Below are 20,127 nucleotides of genomic sequence, written 5' to 3'. Positions count from 1 at the left end.
AGGCAACAATGTATTAACTAGTTTTTCCCAATATCTCATGCAAAGTAATGAGTTTTATGGATTTGTGGCATGTTCTCACCATAATATTCACCATGATAACATAGCTAAAATAAAGGATGCAGTCTAATCTATTCTTATAATTATTTACCTTATAAACACATATACCATAAGTTTTTCGGGGGGGGGGGGGGGAACGTAGAGCCTGAACCCTAAATTACAATATAAGAGAACATCATGAAATAATACCTGAATTCTCCACAAAACCTATATATTCTAACAAGCACTAATTAGCAAAGAGTGCATGAATGACTTCTCTATTTGCTTTGACATAGCGGTGACATACCGGAAAGATAACTCTATTACGAAGAAGCATAATTACAAATAGCACAGCTTTCCCACTATGTTGCCTCATTGAAATAAATCCGGCAATACTCAATTTCATCCTGCCATTAAGAGGTTGCGTCCATTTGATCAAGTAAATAACTCGCCGCCTCGCTAGGCCAAACAAGGCACACAGAATGTGCATACCTGGACAAAGCCCACTTCACCCTAACCAAAAGTGATAGGGAATTATTACTGGCAGAGAGCCATAGCATACTAAAAGTAAATAATAATATGAGCACATATATATTGGGGTTTATTTCATGTTAACAATATGAGCGCATATATATTGTGAGAAATTTCTCGAAAGCAGTATTGTCCATGACAACCTTATGAGCTCAAACCCAAAAAAAATTTTAAAAAATAAATAGTGACAAACTAATGAGCAAAAATAAGATGCCATTATGATCTTTTTCTTCAGACCAAAAAAAAATTATGATATTTTTCTTACATTGATTAAAGATAAGTTACATTTAAAAACATGTACACTCATATAACAAAAACAAAATTTTACGTTATAAGTTACGAGTCATGACAATTCACTACTCATAAATCTTATATTTACCTTCAAGTTCTGCACGCGCTCACGAAAAACAAGAACAAATATAGAAATAATAACCAAATATCTACATCATTCGAATCTACTTATATTTTCATCAAAACAATCTCTAGATAGAAACTTCACAAAATTTGACTGTTCAGTTTACCTTCTCATCTTGACCATTCCTCAAAAATTTCTTACCCTTTCCCCAATTCCTTGCATTATCTTCACCTTTGCTTTGTATTACAAGGAAAAGGTACAGGTTTATGTTTTTTCCATGATGAAAGGTACAAATTTATTGGTGACAATGTGACTTGTGAGTATATCAATATAATGCCATTGGTCCCATAACGTGTCCTCTAGAACCAATTTATTTTATTTATTTATTTTTTAAATTCCAAGTTTTATTTATTTATTATATTTAATTTACTAAAATTCCACCACCACCTCCGTCTTCCCCTGTCTCCTTCCCTCTCAGATCTACCGAATTTCAATTCCAATCCCCCACTCCCCACTTCTCCATCCGCCGACGCCGCTCCGATCACCGCTCCGATCACCGCTAGAGGTTTGTTGATATCTATGTTAGCTTAGTTCAAGTTTCAAACCCCTTTTGCATTTTCTATTGATGTTTCTGTTTAAACGCATTCAATCAGGTGAATGGAAAAGTGAGTAGGTCTTATGGCTTTCCTTCTGCTGCCCGAAAGATGGATACTCTAAATGACTTACTTGCTGCGAGTGACCTCATTTCACTTCATTGTGCTCTGACAAATGAAACAATTCAGAATCTGAATGCTGAATCTTTACAGCACGTAAAGGCTGGTATATTTATCTTCCATCTTGGTCCTTGTTTAAGGAACATATTTGGTTCTTTCTTCTTTTTTGTTTTTTGTTTTGTTCTGTTTTTAGCATAGAATAATTATGGGTCCTCTTGTGCAGGAGCATTTCTTGTAAACACGGGTAGCTGTTGGATGATTGTTTTGTGAAACAGCTTTTGATTGTTTTGTAAACACGGGTAGCTGGGTGTGCTTTGGATGGTGCTGAAGGGCCGCAATGGATGGAAGCATGGGTATGTTAACTAGTTATGGGTTATGGGCTTGTTACCGTAGGTTGTGTCAATTTCTTGGAAAGTATTTGTAGTTGACTGATTGAGTATGCTTTTCAGTCTCCCTTTATAGTACCTGTTTTGCTCCTTTGAAGGAATTGTCTCCTGTTTCTTGTCTTGTAAAAAGGTCAGGCCTTTCTAGTTAGCAAAAAGAAAACAATTTCTTATCAAGTGAGTGAGTGAGTGTATTGCTGTCTCATTTCTGATCTCAGATTTTTTCTTCTGCCAAAGGAGCAGAGAGATAGACATGATTATCACGTTCTGTATACCCTTTACCAAATCTCTAAATCATGTTCTGTTTTCACACTATGATAATTGTTTGAATCCATGCATTAATAATCCTATAAGCATGTCTCAACTGATGTTTAAGTTTCTCCAATCCCTTGACCTTTTGCATGGTTTTCATTCTAACCTTGCCCTGTTGCCTAACTTTAAAGTTTACCATTCTTATCAACAATGTGTCCTTGATGATGTTGCCCTGTTGCCTAATTATTGGGTTTGGTGGTGTTGTTGACACGTGACAACTTATGGGCATATGCCCATTGAAACGGGGAGGGGATGGGAAGAAATACCTTTTATGGTTGTGTTTATGTGATTTGTGATGCTATTTTTTTTTTCTTCCTTACTGTAAAGTGGCTACCCATATCTGAATGATAGAAGTGTGGAGTATAAAGTGATATACCAGGGTGTTCCTAAGACTTATATTGTCATTGGTTAAATTCAGGAAAAGGAGATGCCCAATGTGTTAATACTTCCGTACAATGCAGATTATAGCGAAGAAGTATGGTTGGAGATAAGGGAGAAAGCAATATCCGTATTGCAGACATTCTTCTTTGATGGGGTTGTTCCAAAAAATGTTGTATCAGATGAGGACGAGGAGGATAGTGAAATAGGTGATGAAAATGAACACTGCTAAACTGGAGCAAAAAAATCCCTTACAGCTAACCCTCATTCAGCAATTAACTGATGTTAGTCATGCAAGTCCTGAAAGCTCCCTGAATAAAGAAACCAATCAATCCAAGGAGTCTCCTAGCCAGCAAGGTTCGGGTTTGTCTCAAAATTCAACTACTCGGTTCTGATGGAAGACGAAGTAGATGAGTTAAGAAAGCCAAAAAGAGGCGCACACATCAGAAATCACAGAAGAAATTAGATGAACCTTCACTAGCAAAAGAAAGTACCTCGCAGCGGGAGGAAGATACGACTATGAGTGGTACAGATCAAGCGTTAAGTTCCAGTTCTCGGTTTGCTTACCCTGAAGACTCAAGAAGTAGGAAAACACCTATAGAATCAATGCAAGAGTCGTCTTCTGACCAGCTTCTAAAATCTAGAAAGAGGCTGAGTGGAAAGCCTGGTGAACTGTTAAAGGATGGCTATGTTGTAGCTCTATATGCAAGAGATATCCCCGGTCTTCATGTCGCAAGGCAAAGAGTTAAAGGTGGTGGTTGGTTCCTAGATACCATATCAAATGTAACAAAAAGAGATCCTGCAGCTCAGTTCCTTATTGTAATCAGAAGCAAGGTCAGTATGCAAGGACTCGGTTCTTTTCTTTTGGATTCAAAATGTTGCCTATTTTTCAGACATGTTCCTTATGATCTGCTTTGGTGATATTGAAGTTTTGGTTGCTTGTTGTAGGATTCCATTGGTTTGCGATCTTTTGCTGCTGGTGGAAAGTTATTGCAGGTAATATTTTGATTTCTGCATGGTTGAACTGGACCCCAAAAGCATTGTTTTATTGATTTCTCATTCCAGGAAGTTTGTGTGATGTAACAATTTCGCATAAGCTGACCTGGAACTTTGAATGCCAATTCGTGTTTGGGATGCAAATCATATGCTATTTTCACTTTGCAGATAAATAGAAGAATGGAATTTGTATTCGCAACTCACAGTTTGGTAGCCATGAATCCAAATCCATACCAACCTATGGCACCTCCACCTCCATGGCCTCGAATGTTGCCGCCTATCCCTCCAATGATGCCTCCCAACGCTCCTATGTGCCCCCCAACCCTCCGGTCACGAGCACTTTCTGGGAGACAGCAAATGTGTGTGATCAGCTGAAGAATTTGCAGGACACTCCTGGTCTTGCAAAAGCAATGTGAGTTTCTGAACTGTTGAATTCCAATTTGAAGTTCTTTGGAAACTTCATTAACATTGTGGTTGGATTTATAGGCAGAAAGAGCTTGAGATGCTGATGTTGATCAGAGATGGTAAGGGGTCTGATGATGCTTCTGTCAGCGGGTTTTCTGAGTTTTTGAAAGATAGGAAGATTGATTTGGAGGCCCAAGTGTTGCAATCAGTGGAAGCTGCAAACTCTTTAATGGCTAAACTACGAGTTGAGCATGAACCGTTTAGAGTGATCACGCACAAAATGTGTCCCTGGGAGGAAAAATCTGCGGCTGTCCAATTATCCAATAAGATATGCAAGTCCAAGAGGAAAAACAATGGAGGAAAAGAAAGAGGAAGAGCATTGCGGAGATGTTTGCAAAGGTGGGTTGGTTTGGTCTCTCCCCTCTTTACATTAAGTTGGGATGTTTAAGTGCTTATCTTGGTTTGTTTATTTTGCTTTTGGTATGGTTAAATGAAGGAACATGAAGGGTTTGATGAAGCTGATCGAGAAGCTGATGAATGGAGAGCTAGGGAAATTGCAAAGGATATTGCCAAACGCAAGGTATTGAAGTGTTTCTCTTAAGCTGCTATATTGTTTGTGTCTTTTTCTTAGTAATGTAAGCATGGCATATGCGATTGCAGATGGAAGACATGAAGAAAATAGCAAGCCTTAAAGCAAAGGAAGAGAGAAAGAGACTAGAATCCGAGGTAAGAGTTTTAACCAACATGATGTGTGTGTTTCGTTTTTAACGTTAAAAAATGTCAAGCAGACAATTGAGTTCCATGTTCATATTTCAGCTTGAGACAGTATTGATTGTTGAGAAATTGCAAGAGTTGCGCTCCATCAGGATTGAAAAAATGAAGAAACAAGGTTTGTTCTCTTTTGGATTTTTATGGGCTGCTATCTTGTTTGTGCTGTCATGTCTATGTTAGCAATAAAATCCTGTTATCATGTATCATCATCTTAGAATGCCTCTTGGCACGACATCTTTCAAGCTGTTTAAATTGTTGATGAGTATAGTGATATGGTGTTTATGTACCTCTTTTTCTGTCTCTATGTTCAGCCACAGCCAAATATTTTAGACTTTAGTCCTCCTCATCATCCTGCTAAGTCTAACTTGTGGTTGTTTTTGTCTATATGCAGGACATTTTCTCCCAGAAGAGGATGATAAATTTCTTAAAAGAGTACGAGCTGCAGTTGAGGAGGAGGAGCATCAAGCAATCTTGGCAGCTGACATGGATGCTGCTAGGGATGCCATTGCAACTGCTGAGCAATCGAGGAAAACAACCGAGAATTTCAGACCTGACTCTATTAATCAAAGCAGTGCTAAAGGCGAGAGTAAGGAAAGTAAAGGCCCGACAATTCCAAGCACTAATGAAGGCAACTCTACTGCAGTCACTAACAAGGAATCTGGAAAACAAGTTCTACAGGGAGAGGGTTACAGTGGAGCTTATGATGCTGTGGCAAACTATGGAATTTTATCACTATTATCATGGCAGCAATACTGATATGGGCACCCTTATTGAGGTAAATATATGTGGAATACTTCCAAGTTTGTAGATTACCCCCTTCAGATAAAGGCTTTCTTAAGTCTTTAACTATTCACATTTACTAGCATCTCGTCTGTTCTTGAATTATAATCACGACTTATTGCTTGCAGGTGAGAAGAACATGGGATGCCTATATAAGACCAGGAGGAAGGTGAGTACCAATTCATTTCTTATTAGTTGAAGCCATTCTGTTTTTCCTATTTGTCCACTTTAATGTTACCATTTTTACCACATTACTTCGATGCCATCAAACCAGTGTTGACATGACTACAATTTTTACCTCCAATAACAAATAGTGCCTGGTCTTTACACTTATGTTCTCAATTTACCTGCTCCACCATACACCATCAGAACCATATTAGGGCAAAAGGCTTCCCAGAGGCTACCTGTTTTTGTTATGATGTTCTACATCAGCAATTAAGATAGGCTTAGATAGCTAATAACTTGCTTAATTCTGATAAATGACACATAACTTTATGCTCCTGCTATGTATGGTGCAGCCGGATACCAGGACACTGGGTGCAACCTCCACCTCCTGCAGATGATATCTGGGCCTCCTACCTTCTGCAACCTAAATGATTGGACTGCTGATTCAGGCAAATTTTGCTGAAAAAATGGTGAAAGTTTGCCTACTGAGACTACTTAAATAGCAGACACTCGACTTGGTTTTCTGTTTTTGGTCTGGTAGGAGTAGCTTGTAGAGTTTTTACTGGATTGTTAACAGACATATCACCATCTACTAACAGGTGACTCTGGCAAGACTTTTTTTTTTTTTTTTTTTGAAACAAGGGCCGGTGCGGCTGCCCTCAAGCCTTCATAAATGAAACCGTCGAATACAAGGGGGGACAAAGAGCCTAAACCCCAGATTACAATAGACACCTAGAGTACATCCCGAACAACTATCAACAGACTCTACTAAACAATTGTATTCAAAATCGCACCAACTAGCAAAGAACACGCTCCTGACGGTTCTATTTGCTTCCCAACAGTGACACAACGGAAAGAAGACTGGATCTGCAAATCTAATACAGCCAAGCATAAAAACCATTCTCACAGCTTTCCTATCATGTTGCCACCGGAAAATACCTCCAGTGGCACCAAGTTTCATCCTGCCACTAGGAGGCAGCGACCATTTGACAAAGCAAGGAACTCGCTGCCACCCTAGAGCAGACAAGGCACAATGAGTGCACCCACAGGCACAAGGCCCGACTAGCCCTACACCACGAATGCAGGGACTTATTGCTCCCAAACTGCGGAAGACAACTACACAACAAACAACAGTAAAAGTAACACTGCAGAAAACAAAACTAACAACAAAAGGAGGCCCAGATAGCCAGGCCCAAACAACAAAGACCGGCCCAACCACCACTTCCCACATGACTCCAGCGCCGCCATCCACCAAGGCCTCACCGCGATCCACCATGGCAGCCGCCCGTACCTGCACCCTCCGCCATCCTCCCACCTTGTACTGCCCCGCCGCCACAACTGCAACGACACACCACAAAGACAACCACACGAGATCCTGGCCGGCGTCCGAGATCTAACTCCGAGAAGCTCGTCACTTCCATGAAATCGAGAACCCAACCACCGCCAAGAAACCAGCCTTGGCCCAGACACCTGCAGCAACCGGCAGATCGAGCCCCGCCGGCAGATCGCACCACGCCGGAAATCCGTGCCAGCTCCCACCCACGATCGACGAAGAGACGAAACCGATCTGGAATCTCCGCCCCGATCCAAGTAGAAGCTGCCAACCTCCATCCCTGAGCCAGATCCCCGCCATAGAGCCTCGCCGCTAGCCTCCATCCTCATCCCCTCCCGGACCGGAAAGCAGCGGCAGGGGGCCCGCCGGCGTTCGACCGGGAGAGAACACGCTCGAACTCTCTGTTTTGGTCTCCGCGCGTGAGGCGCGTTCTATTTCACTTTCTCTTACTGTGGGGTGACTCTGGCAAGACTTTGTAAATCACAATTTTTGAAGGAATTTTATTTTCCATGCTCTAAACTTCCCATTTTCTTTAATATTGCCTTGGTTCATATATGGATGGTAAAACTGAACGTTTTAACTCGTAATGCTTTAGTCTTTAAGAGTGCAGCATTATGCATTCGATTGTATATTTTATCTGCTGATTGTCCTTTTTTAAACTCTTTTGAAGAAACTGTTGGCCCCTTATGTACCCTTTTGCTAAGACTAATTGGCAGTGTGGAAATAAGTCCTCTACACTGGACGTGTAGATCTTTTCTTGACCGGCTAGTTCATTCAAAACTCATATTAGTCAAATTTGGCATACAATGCACAATTAGCAACATTATAGTTTCCACCAAATCCTTGCGGTTGCTTGCTGCTATGTTTGGCAATTTATACCGGGTAGTGTTGACCCCCATTTCACTTGCGAGAAATGATAAAACTATTTAAGTGGGAGCTTCTTTATCCTCCTCATACCGAACTCAATTTTGATGATCCAAATGGTTCTTCTGCGGCTGGTTTTGTAGTTCGAGATCAGCATTTTCATCCACTTGTAGCTGGTACTAAACAATTAGGTTTTGCGTCTGCCTAGTTGCAGAGGCTGCTTCTCTTTGTGAAGCATTGCACTGGATTGACAATATTATAGGCATAACAGTTGTGCCCTGGCTTATTAAGGTTTTGTTCGAAGGTATCATTTAGTTGGCCAATCTGATCCGAAGCGTCTCCATTGCTACTTATATTCTTTAGGAGGAAAATTTCCTAGCAGACCGCTAGCTATTTGGGGATTGATGTTCAGGCCGAAGAAGTTTGGAATCATTTATCTCCCTTTGTCAACTAGTTCATCTTTTTAAACCAAGTTTCTGTACGTACGAGGTTATATCGCCTCTAATTAAGTTTTCTACTTTTTACAGTTAACTTGGATACAATCATGGTAGAGGGTTCAGCTACTTCATTCTCACCTTTCTTAAAACAGCCTAGCCCACAAAAAATAGTGAACTTAATTCTAAATTTTACTTGAATTCCAAGGATTATAGTATTGCGACTCAAGCTCTCATCTTACAATATTACAAAGCATTATCTACATAATGAGGAGGTAACTCATTGATCTCTATTCTAAGTCATTGTTTATGGTACATAGGACCATATCTAACTCACTTTAATCGTTTGGGTCATTGGCTGGCACGACAACAGTACTAGAATAATCTAGTGACTTTTCCTTCTATATTAATCAGTTGTGAAAAAGTCATGGAACATAGTGAACGTTGTAATATAATTTTTTTTTAATTGTAATAAAAAAAAAACATTTCTAACCACTTAAGGCATGTTCTCATAGAATTTGAGTTTGATTTGCTAAAACTAAAGTTCGATATGCTATTTTCAATGGGTTGGGAAGGAGAAATATATAGTGGCAAGAGAAGGCTGCATGCTGAAGGTAACATAAACCTAACATTCTAGTTTAGAATTATTTAGTTTCTTCTGACGAGACAAGCTAGTGTATTGGTGGGTATGAGATACCCTCATTTACAACTATTTGAACAAAAATTTACAAGTATTTTAACCAAAATTACAACATTGAGAACAAAAGTTACCATATTCATTTACACTATTTACATATAGTTAAACAAAAATTACAACATTGACAACGAATTTGTTCAAAAGCTTGTAAAAATGTCGTAAGAGGTGTAATTACCATTATTAGAACTAAGATTACAACATTGACAACGAATTTGTTCAAAAACTTGTAAAATGTCGTAAGAGGTGTAATTACCATTATTAGAACTAAGATTACACAAAGTAGGACTCAAATTACAACTTTGACAACAAAATTTGTTCTCACTTTTGTAAATGTGGGTATGAGATACCCACCACTACACTAGAATTTCCCTCTTCTGACATCTCATAAAAAGAAACTCTAAAGACCTAGTTTTCTGAGCAAAACCAAAATAAGTATGCAATCTATACTATCCATTATTAGTTCTGATCCTTTAAAATGAAACACAAACGTTTTTTCACTGCTGTATTGTGTGAAGTTTCTGATGAAGGTGATGTGATGATTTTATTCATGGCAATGTGATGATGATTTTATTCAGCGCTGGTAATTTTCATCCCAAGTTCCGACTGAGTCCAAGTTGTGGCTGTCTTCATTTTTTTGCAGCTATGCGAGCCACTAATTTTCTTCCAGAAGGAGAAAATTTCTTGATAGAGTACGAGCCACAGTTAAGGAAGAGAAGCATCAAGCAATCGTGGCACCTGAAATGGATGCTGCTTGGGATGGCATCACAACTGCTGATCAAAGCAATGATATATGCTAGAATAACGAAAGTAAAGGCCACACAACTCTCTGAGCACAAAATAGTGGGGCTTATGATGCTGTAACCTACTGAATTTTATCACTACTATCATCGAGGATTTAAGTTCAAAATCGTTCAAAGTTTTGCAGATCGCCTCATTCGAATAACGGCCTTTTCTTAGTCTGCTTAACTGATCACATTCAGTAGCATCCAGGACCAGCTATTACTGCTAGCAGGTGAGAAGAACATGAGACTCTCATGATGAGACGCCTCTTTATAAGACCAGGAGGAAGGTGATCGAGTACCAATTCCTCGCTTAGTACGTAGTTAAAGCATTTCCTGGATTTTCTTATCTGTTCACGATAATTTGACCATTTATACACATACAATTGCTTTGATATATATTATCAAACTAGTGTCGATATGACCACAAAGTTCACCCTACCAGGAGCACACCTTTTAAGTTGTGAATCTAGAGTATCTACTATCTCTTCCATAACCTCCATCAAACACCATCAGAATCAGTAGTAGTGCCCACACGCTTTCGATGAAATATAAATGTACGAAGGGAACCATCAGAATTATCAGTAGCTACTCGTTAAGTTTACTATCGATCCATTCTCTGTTGCCTGCATTCTTGATTTCTATCCACCGAAAGTGTGCTCTAACCCCATAAAACAACTTTTTTTATTTTACAAGTTTTACTTACTTTTTGTACTGATCCTCTGTTTCTCACACATCTACCAAATTTTCTTTTCTATTCCCAGTCCAACTTCTCATTCCGGCAATGTTCTCCGATCAACGTCTGTGACTTCCCACAATTTTCGAATTTTCCGGTCCCAAAATCTTTCGAAGAACACACACTCGTAATCTTGTAAAATAGTTGATATATATGTTATCTACTTTCCCGCAGCAAAATTTAGAGATTCAAAATATGTTATCAAGCAAACTGAATGAAGGAATTATTATTCTTCGTCTTGTGAAAGACAAACAACCAAGTTTTGTTTTACTGTATATGTTTTTATTGTTGTTCAATTTCATGCTAACGTTTTAATGGTATGTGCATGTGGATAAAATTTTTAGGGTCCTTACCCAAAGCCTCAAAATGAGCCAAAGTTATCCCACTTATCCCAGCAACATATTTTTATTCCCCACTATCCAATTTAAATTAAAAAGACAGCTTTACCCTCAATCAAATTAATAAATTACACCATATGCCATCGAGCTCTCTCTCCTCTCTCCCCTTCGATCTGACTCTCTCCCCTCTTCGATCTGATTCTCTCTCTCTCTCTCTCTCCTCTCTCTCTCTCTCTCTCATCCGGCAATAGTCGTGCAGCCCAGAAGCCGGCGCTCGTGCAGTCGGCGAAGAGTTTGTGCAGCCCAGAAGACGGCGGCGAGTTCGTGCAGCCGGTGCCATCGATCGTACAGCCGGCGGCGAGTTCGTGCAGCGAGCTCGGAGTTCTACAACGTCACCTCCGTGCAGCTAGGTCGGAGTTCTGGTTCGTGCAGCGAGCTCGGAGTTCGAGCCATCCATTGCCGGCGGCGAGTTCGTGCTGAAGACTGAAGTCACCGGTTGCTTGGCTTCTCCGATCACGAAATCAAAACAGCAACTCATCTCCGGCGGGAATTGGCGCTCGAGCTCGACCTCTGGTGCTCGACCCAAGCTCTCCGGCCTCGACACAGGCCGGTGGCAGAGGAGAACATGGATCTGGTATGCCGGTGGTGGAGGAGAACCACGATTTGGTGCCCAGAGCTTTTCTCTGGGTGCCCAAATCAATTTTTTTTTTTTTGGCTGTAAATTGGTTCAGAAGCCCAAAATGAAAAGAAAGAAAGAAAAAAAAAAGGTTCTATTGGGGCAATAGAGGCCTCTTAAAGATCTATTGGGAGGCAATAGACGTCTATTGGAGGGCAGTAGACGTTTTAAATTGATGTAATCTCATCTTTTTTTTTTCGTTAATCAAAGTTTTATTTATCTAATTTTAATAAATAAATGGGTATTAGGGGGTAATAAACATCTATTGGAGGGCAATAGACGTCTATTGGGGGGCAATACATGGCTGATAGTCGTCTATTGGGGGCAATACATGGTTGATAGTCGTCTATTGGGGGACAATAGACTATCGGGGCAATAGACGTCTATTGGGGGTCAATAGACATCTATAAGGGGGCAATAGATGTCTATTGGGGGCAAAAAAACTTTCCGGTGAGATTTTCAGCAAATTTCGGTGGGCGGCAGCAGGTGACCGGATTCCGGCGAAAGTTGGCCGGAATCCGGCGACCGGTGACCGGATTCTGTCGGCCGGTTCGGCCGGTGACGGGCTCCGGCGAAGTCTCCTATGGTTTCTCTCTCTTCCACTCTCTCTCTCTCTCTCTCTCTCTCTCTCTCTCTCTAAGTAACAAAGGGGTGAGGGGTAAAATTGTATTTAAAAAAAATTAAAAACAAAAAAAAAATTTAATGGGGTATTAAGGAAAACTCTCTTAGAGTGTACTGGGTAAGAGGGAATTAAAAAAACTTAATGGGGTAAGTGGGAAAAAAAACCTTGGAAATGGGATAAATGGACAAAACCCCAAATTTTTATAACTCCTCTTCTTGGCACACATACCATGACCCAAAACCACCAGACCGCGTGTAGGAGTTTATCTTCATTACTTTGACCACAAGAAGGTAAATTGAATCTTTGGAAATGACACGACAAAACTACCATACCAAGACTCCAAAACTACCATACCAAGACTCCAAAACCCTAACTCGAAAGAATAGGGACTAGTTAGATTAACCCAAAAAACTAAACCAAAAAATCAGGACTAAAAGACAAATATATACCACCGGAACCCACACATCTGTCGAGACGAACTATCACCATACTACCAAGATCATTCATTGCCGGATTTGCGTCAGTACCGATGCACTCTTTATCAAACCTGAGAAGCAACAAAACTGCTACCACCCAAACCTCTGCAAACGAACCACCTCCCAAAATCCACATGCACAGCTACACCCCGCCAACCATAACCATCGCCGCCCAGATTTGATACAGGAGATTACCAATCCCGCCTCCTGATCCGGCATGAAACACCAAGACCATGGCTAGCACAACCGCTACCACCCAAAACATAGGTCGCCCATAAATCCAAGCCACATCACGTCCTCCACCACCAACCTACCACACACCAGTCCGGTAGCAGCCCCCAAGCATTGGTGAAGCCGTTGACTCTCACGGGTGTTGGGGTGCCACAAGACAAGAACCGCCAAGAAGAAAGTTACTTCACCAAACTTTTTTCTGAAAACCCTAAGAGCTCCACGGATGCAGAGAAGTAATCGGCAACAATACTATGTAAAAATATGGCATATAGAATATACAACTAGACTAAATTTTTAGTTTAGAACTAATTAGTTTCTTCTAATATCTCATGAGAAATTCCTATGAGGACAATTACATTCACTTTATGTCTGATGTGATCAAAATAAAGGATGCAATATCCATATTATCGCTACTAACCCTTTAAAACACGAAAGTCTTTTTTTTTTCATTGTTTGTTCAATTTCATTTAACAATATGCATGTATATATTGTGTGCAATTTCACATGAAAAAAAAATGTTGAGATTGTGAATCCCATATGGGAAAATGGCCAGAAACCTTGCAAATGTGTTTATAATGATTTGAGTAAAAGAATATATAAAAAAAGAATATCATAATCAGCTTGGATATATAGAGTAAAAATCTTAGAGAATGAGCTACTTGATTTTTTCCCCTACAGACCCTAGTCACCCTACCCTACCGGACCCTTAAACAAAGATACAATCCATATTATCTGTTCTACGCTTTCCTTAAAAGACTGCATACACCAAATTTTTCTCATTGTTGTTCGGATCATCATAGTGTGCATATATTGTGTGAAACTTCTCACGTTGGTGATTGAAATAAGAGATAATTTTCTTTTTTCTTAGATTGGTGATTGGTTAGACGGTCATTATCATCCATTCGACTCTGTAAATCCCTGGCCTTTAGACTGAAAGTTGTGATTCGACCCACTACATATTCCATGTATAAATCCAGATTTTTGAATCCATTAGTACCCACAGGCTACTTGTTCATCATCATATATGCCACATCAACAATTAAGAAGCAAAAGCTAGCTTGATTTTATGAATTTATGAAATGTAAATCATAAATTGTACCAATAGATTAATGTACATGGACGAAAAACCAAGATCCTTATTACATCAAATGCAAGACCAAGACTGTTCATACATTTTAGTGTATGTAACACACAACATTAGATTTAACTTAGTAATTTAGTATTGTTTTTTATCCTTTTATAAAAAAGTTCTTATTGTTTCTGATGTAATAGAGATAGATATTTCATCTTAGTACTGAAATAGACCCTTATTTGTTACTGTTGGTTTTTCATTTGCCATCGCTAATGAATTGTAACGGAAAATGATAGGCAACAATGTATTAACTAGTTTTTCCCAATATCTCATGCAAAGTAATGAGTTTTATGGATTTGTGGCATGTTCTCACCATAATATTCACCATGATAACATAGCTAAAATAAAGGATGCAGTCTAATCTATTGTTATTATTATTTACCTTATAAACACATATACCATAAGTTTTTCATTGGGGTTTTTTTTTTTTTTGAAATGGAGCTAGTGCGGCTGCCCTCAAGTCTTGATTAATGAAATTACAGAATACGGGGAGGGGGGGGGGACGTAGAGCTTGAACCCCAAATTACAATAAGCATAAAGAAAACATCCTGAAATAATACCAGAATTCTCCACAAAACCTATATATTCTAACAAGCACCAATTAGCAAAGAGTGCACGAATGGCTACTCTATTTGCTTTGACATAGCGGTGACATACCGGAAAGATAACTCTATTACGAAGAAGCATCATTACAAATAGCACAGCTTTCCCACTATGTTGCCGCATTGAAATAAATCCGGCGATACTCAATTTCATCCTGCCATTAGGAGGTTGCGTCCATTTGATCAAGCAAATAACTCGCCGCCTGGCTAGGCCAGACAAGGCATACATAATGTGCATACCTGGACAAAACCCACTTCACCCTAACCAAAAGTGATAGGGAATTATTACTGGCAGAAAGCCATAGCATACTAAAAGTAAATAATAATATGAGCGCATATATATTGGGGTTTATTTCATGTTAACAATATGAGCGCATATATATTGTGAGAAATTTCTCGAAAGCAGTATTATCCATGACAACCTTATGAGCTCAGACCCCCAAAAAAAAAAAAAAAAATAGTGACAAATTAATGAGCAAAAATAAGATGCCATTATGATCTTTTTCTTCAGACCAAAAAAAAAATTATGATCTTTTTCTTACACTGATTAAAGATAAGTTACATTAAAGACACGTACACTCATATAACAAAAACAAAATTTTACGTTATAAGTTACGAGTTATGACAATTCACTACTCATAAATCTTGCATTTACCTTCAAGTTCTGCACGCGCTCACGAAAAACAAAAACAAATATAGAAATAATAACCAATATCTACATCATTCGAATCTACTTATATTTTCATCAAAACAATCTCTAGATAGAAACTTCACAAAATTTGACTGTTCAGTTTACCTTCTCATCTTGACCATTCCTCAAAAATGTCTTACCCTTTTCCCCAATTCCTTGCATTATCTTCACCTTTGCTTTGTATTATAAGGAAAAGGTACAAGTTTATGTTTTTTCCATGATGAAAGGTACAAATTTATTGGTGACAATGTGACTTGTGAGTATATCAATAAAATGCCATTGGTCCCATAACGTGTCCTCTAGAACCAATTTTTTTATTTATTTTTTAAATTCCAAGTTTTATTTATTTATTATATTTAATTTACTAAAATTCCACCACCACCTCCGTCCCCTCTTCTTCTTCCCCTGTCTCCTTCCCTCTCAGATCTACCGAATTTCAATTCCAATCCCCCACTCCCCCCTTCTCCATCCGCCGACGCCGCTCCGATCACCGTCGCCGATTTCCCCCTATTTTCCGACCCCAAATTCTTCGCAAACACTCTCTCCGCTCGTATTTGTGAATGATGTGGGGGACGATTGCCAACCTCAAAGAGAATCTCAACAAGATCGCGCAGGACGTGCACGACGACAGCGACGAAGAGGAGTTTGAGATCTACGCCTCAACCAATGGAGGAGGCGGCCAAGGTTCGTCTATTTCTGATCGGAGAAACTCCCACAGCTTCGCGCATTCCAAGTCGCCGTCGTCGCGCTCGCCGGTGTCGAATGGCGGCGTCGGCTCCGGTGTTTGGCATTGATTTTTACTAAGCTCTCTCTTCGGTTTTCGGATTTTTTTTGGTGTGAGAATTTTGTCGGTGATGTTCATGCGTTTTGGATTGAATAGCTGGTAATGCTTTGTAGAGTATAGAAATCATGTATATTGCTGAGAATTATTAATGTTATTAACCTGCTTGTGGCTGAGAAGTTGAAACTTTGAACTGTAGGTAGATTTGCTAAATGTGGTTTATTTTTTGTTATCGGAATCGTATTAGTTAGAAGTTTAGGTTGAAAGTAATAGAATTTACATAGGAACTGGTATTTACTGGGCTCATGAGGGATATGCATATCGAATGCTGGTGCTCATTTGCTTTAATTTGTAGTTGTAGTGCAATTGAGTCTTCTTTTTAGGTTTAAATTTTGTCGAAATTAGGAGCAGTCTATCAGTTACTTAGAATAACAGTAGGATGAATAATCGGTTGAGTCTAATAAGCCTTGAGCTGGAGCGAGTTCTGGTTAGTGTTTTATCTTACTACAAGGAGCGGTGCTGGGGCTTGGTTTTGGGGATTATCGGTAGATCTGCGGCGGCGAGGTCTCTGGCTACTAGGAGATTGGCCTTCAAGATCAGTGTGCTGTATTTTGATGTAGAGGTACCAATTCGATCAAATTTAATTCTTTGAATTTCGAGTTGGAAGTGATTGTGGTTGTAAGTATGTTCTGAACTTTTGAATGCAATGCTAGAGGTTTGTTGATATCTATATTGGCTTAGTTCAAGTTTCAAACCCCTTTTGCATTTTCTATTGATGTTTCTGTTTAAACGCATTCAATCAGGTGAACGGAAAAGTGAGTAGGTCTTATGGCTTTCCTTCTGCTGCCTGAAAGATGGATACTCTAAATGACTTACTTGCTGCGAGTGACCTCATTTTGCTTCATTGTGCTCTGACAAATGAAACAATTCAGATTCTGAATGCTGAATGTTTACAGCACGTAAAGGCTGGTATATTTATCTTCCATCTTGGTCCTTGTTTAAGGAACATATTTGGTTCTTTATTCTTATTTAGCATAGAATAATTATGGGTCCTCTTGTGCAGGAGCATTTCTTGTAAACACGGGTAGCTATTGGATGATTGTTTTGTGAAACAGCTTTTGATTGATGGAACTCTAGCTGGGTGTGCTTTGGATGGTGCTGAAGGGCCGCAATGGATGGAAGCATGGGTATGTTAACTAGTTATGGTTATGGGCTTGTTAACGTAGGTTGTGTCAATTTCTTGGCAAGTACTTGTAGTTAACTGATTGAGTATGCTTTTCAGTCTCCCTTTATAGTACCTGTTTTGCTCTATTGAAGGAATTGTCTCCTGTTTCTTGTCTTGTAAAAAGGTCAGGACTTTCTAGTTAGCAAAAAGAAAAAAGGGCAGGACTTTCTTATCAAGTGAGTGAGTGAGTGTGTTGCTGTCTCATTTCTGATTACAGATTTTTTCTTCTGCCAAAGGAGCAGAGAGACGAGACATGTTTATCGCGTTCTCTATACCCTTTGCCAAATCTCTAAATCATGTTCTGTTTTCACACTATGATAATTGTTTGAATCCATGCATTAATAATCCTATATGCATGTCTCAACTTATATTTAAGTTTCTCCAATCCCTTGAGCTTTTGCATGGTTTTCATTCTAACCTTGCCCTGTTGCCTAACTTTAAGTTTATCATTCTTATCAACAATGTGTCCTTGATGATGTTGCCCTGTTGCCTAATTATTGGGTTTGGTGGTGTTGTTGACATGTGACAACTTATGGGCATATGCCCATTGAAACGGAGGGGATGGGGAGGAATACCTTTTATGGTTGTGTTTATGTGATTTGTGATGCTATTTTTTTTTTCTTCCTTACTGTAAAGTGGCTACCCATATTTGAATGATAGAAGTGTGGAGTATCAAGTGATATACCAGGGTGTTCCTAAGACTTATATTGTCATTGGTTAAATTCAGGTAAAGGAGATGCCCAATGTGTTAATACTTCCGCACAGTGCAGATTATAGCGAAGAAGTATGGCTGGAGATAAGGGAGAAAGCAATATCCGTATTGCAGACATTATTCTTTGATGGGGTTGTTCCAAAAATGTTGTATCAGATGAGGACGAGGAGGATAGTGAAATAGGTGATGAAAATGAACACTGATAAACTGGAGCAAGAAAATCCCTTACAGCTAACCCTCATTCAGCAATTAACTGATTTTAGTCATGCAAGTCCAGAAAGCTCCCTGAATAAAGTAACCAATCAATCCAAGGTGTCTCCTAGCCAGCAAGGTTCGGGTTTGTCTCAAAATTCAACTACTCGGTCTGATGGAAGACAAAGTAGATGAGGTAAGAAAGCCAAAAAGAGGCACACACATCAGAAATCCCAGAAGAAATCAGATGAACCTTCACTAGCAAAAGAAAGTACCTCGCAGCGGGAGGAAGATACGACTATGAGTGGTACAGATCAAGCGTTAAGTTCCAGTTCTCGGTTTGCTTCCTCTGAAGACTCAAGAAGTAGGAAAACACCTATAGAATCAATGCAAGAGTCGTCTTCCGACCAGCTTCTAAAATCTAGAAAGAGGCTGAGTGGAAAGCCTGGTGAACTGTTAAAGGATGGCTATGTTGTAGAATATAACTCTATATGCAAGAGATATCCCCGGTCTTCATGTCGCAAGGCAAAGAGTTAAAGGTGGTGGTTGGTTCCTAGATACCATGTCAAATGTAACAAAAAGAGATCCTGCAGCTCAGTTCCTTATTGTAATCAGAAGCAAGGTTAGTATGCAAGGACTCAGTTCTTTTCTTTTGGATGCAAAATGTTGCCTATTTTTCAAATTATGATGGCTAGAGTGATCAGACATGTTCCTTATGATCTGCTTTGGTGATATTGAAGTTTCGGTTCCTTGTTGTAGGATACCATTGGTTTGCGATCTTTTGCTGCTGGTGGAAAGTTATTGCAGGTAATATTTTGATTTCTGCATGGTTGAACTGGACCCCAAATGCAGTGTTGTATTGATTTCTCATTCCAGGAGGTTTGTGTGATGTAACAATTTTGCATAGCTGACCCGGAACTTTAAATGCTGATTCGTGTTTGGGATGCAAATCATATGCTATTTTCACTTTGCAGATAAATAGAAGAATGGAATTTGTATTCGCAAGTCACAGTTTTGATGTTTGGGAGAGTTGGATGTTGGAAGGTTCTCTGGACGAGTGTAGGCTGGTTAACTGTAGAAATCCACTGGTATGTACCTTTACTTTGTTGCATATGCTTCCATGTTCTTTCACTGCAATACAGATGCACAGTATGAGTAATGGTCTCCTCCCCCTCCCCGCAACTTTAGACATGTCAACAAAGATAGATCACTGGTCTATAGGAATTCCATATGCAGGCACTTTGTGCTTCTTTCAAGTATGTTAGGGGGGTTAACAAACCGCGGAGCAGATTTCAACACCATGCTGAAATTTGCATCTTAACTAGCCCCAAGTGTGCGAAAGTTGTGATGTCTTTCTCAGGGCAACTTTGTAATGAGCAAATTATGATTTGCTGCTTCTACTTGAGATTTAACACTATACTGTTCTCAGTTCTTTAGCTGATCTAAGCTCATGATCTTTGTGACTGTTAAAATTTTAATATTTTCTTCCAATTTTTATCCTCACCTTTTGGATTTATAAACCTGTAGGCTGTTTTGGATGTAAGCATCGAGATACTGGCCACTGTAGGCGAAGATGATGGGGTAACACACTGCTTGATTAGGACTGGAAGATGAGAGTAAGCCTAACATTCTTGTTCCAATTTTATTTTTCCCTCCTTGGAGGTTTGTATCAATTTGAATCTGCTTGAAAGTTGTAAAGTGTTCCTTTTGTTTATTTTTTATTGCCTCCATTTCCTTTCTATGGTTTTGTCAGTTTTTATCATTATATTTGTGTTCGAAGT

The 20,127-nt window shown here is 39.4% G+C and overlaps 2 pseudogenes; both read left to right on the top strand.

The window, feature by feature from the left end:
• Window positions 1-1,334: 1,334 nt before the first annotated feature.
• On the top strand, window positions 1,335-6,286 carry LOC112181828 (annotated as a pseudogene).
• Window positions 6,287-15,776: 9,490 nt separating this feature from the next.
• LOC112181827 lies at window positions 15,777-20,108 on the top strand (annotated as a pseudogene).
• The last annotated feature ends 19 nt before the right edge of the window (window positions 20,109-20,127 follow it).

Source organism: Rosa chinensis, chromosome 1 (assembly GCF_002994745.2).
Source record: "Rosa chinensis cultivar Old Blush chromosome 1, RchiOBHm-V2, whole genome shotgun sequence".
Lineage (NCBI taxonomy): Eukaryota > Viridiplantae > Streptophyta > Magnoliopsida > Rosales > Rosaceae > Rosa > Rosa chinensis.
Note: the sequence above shows the minus strand (reverse complement) of the source record. Positions and strands in the feature narration are given on the sequence as shown.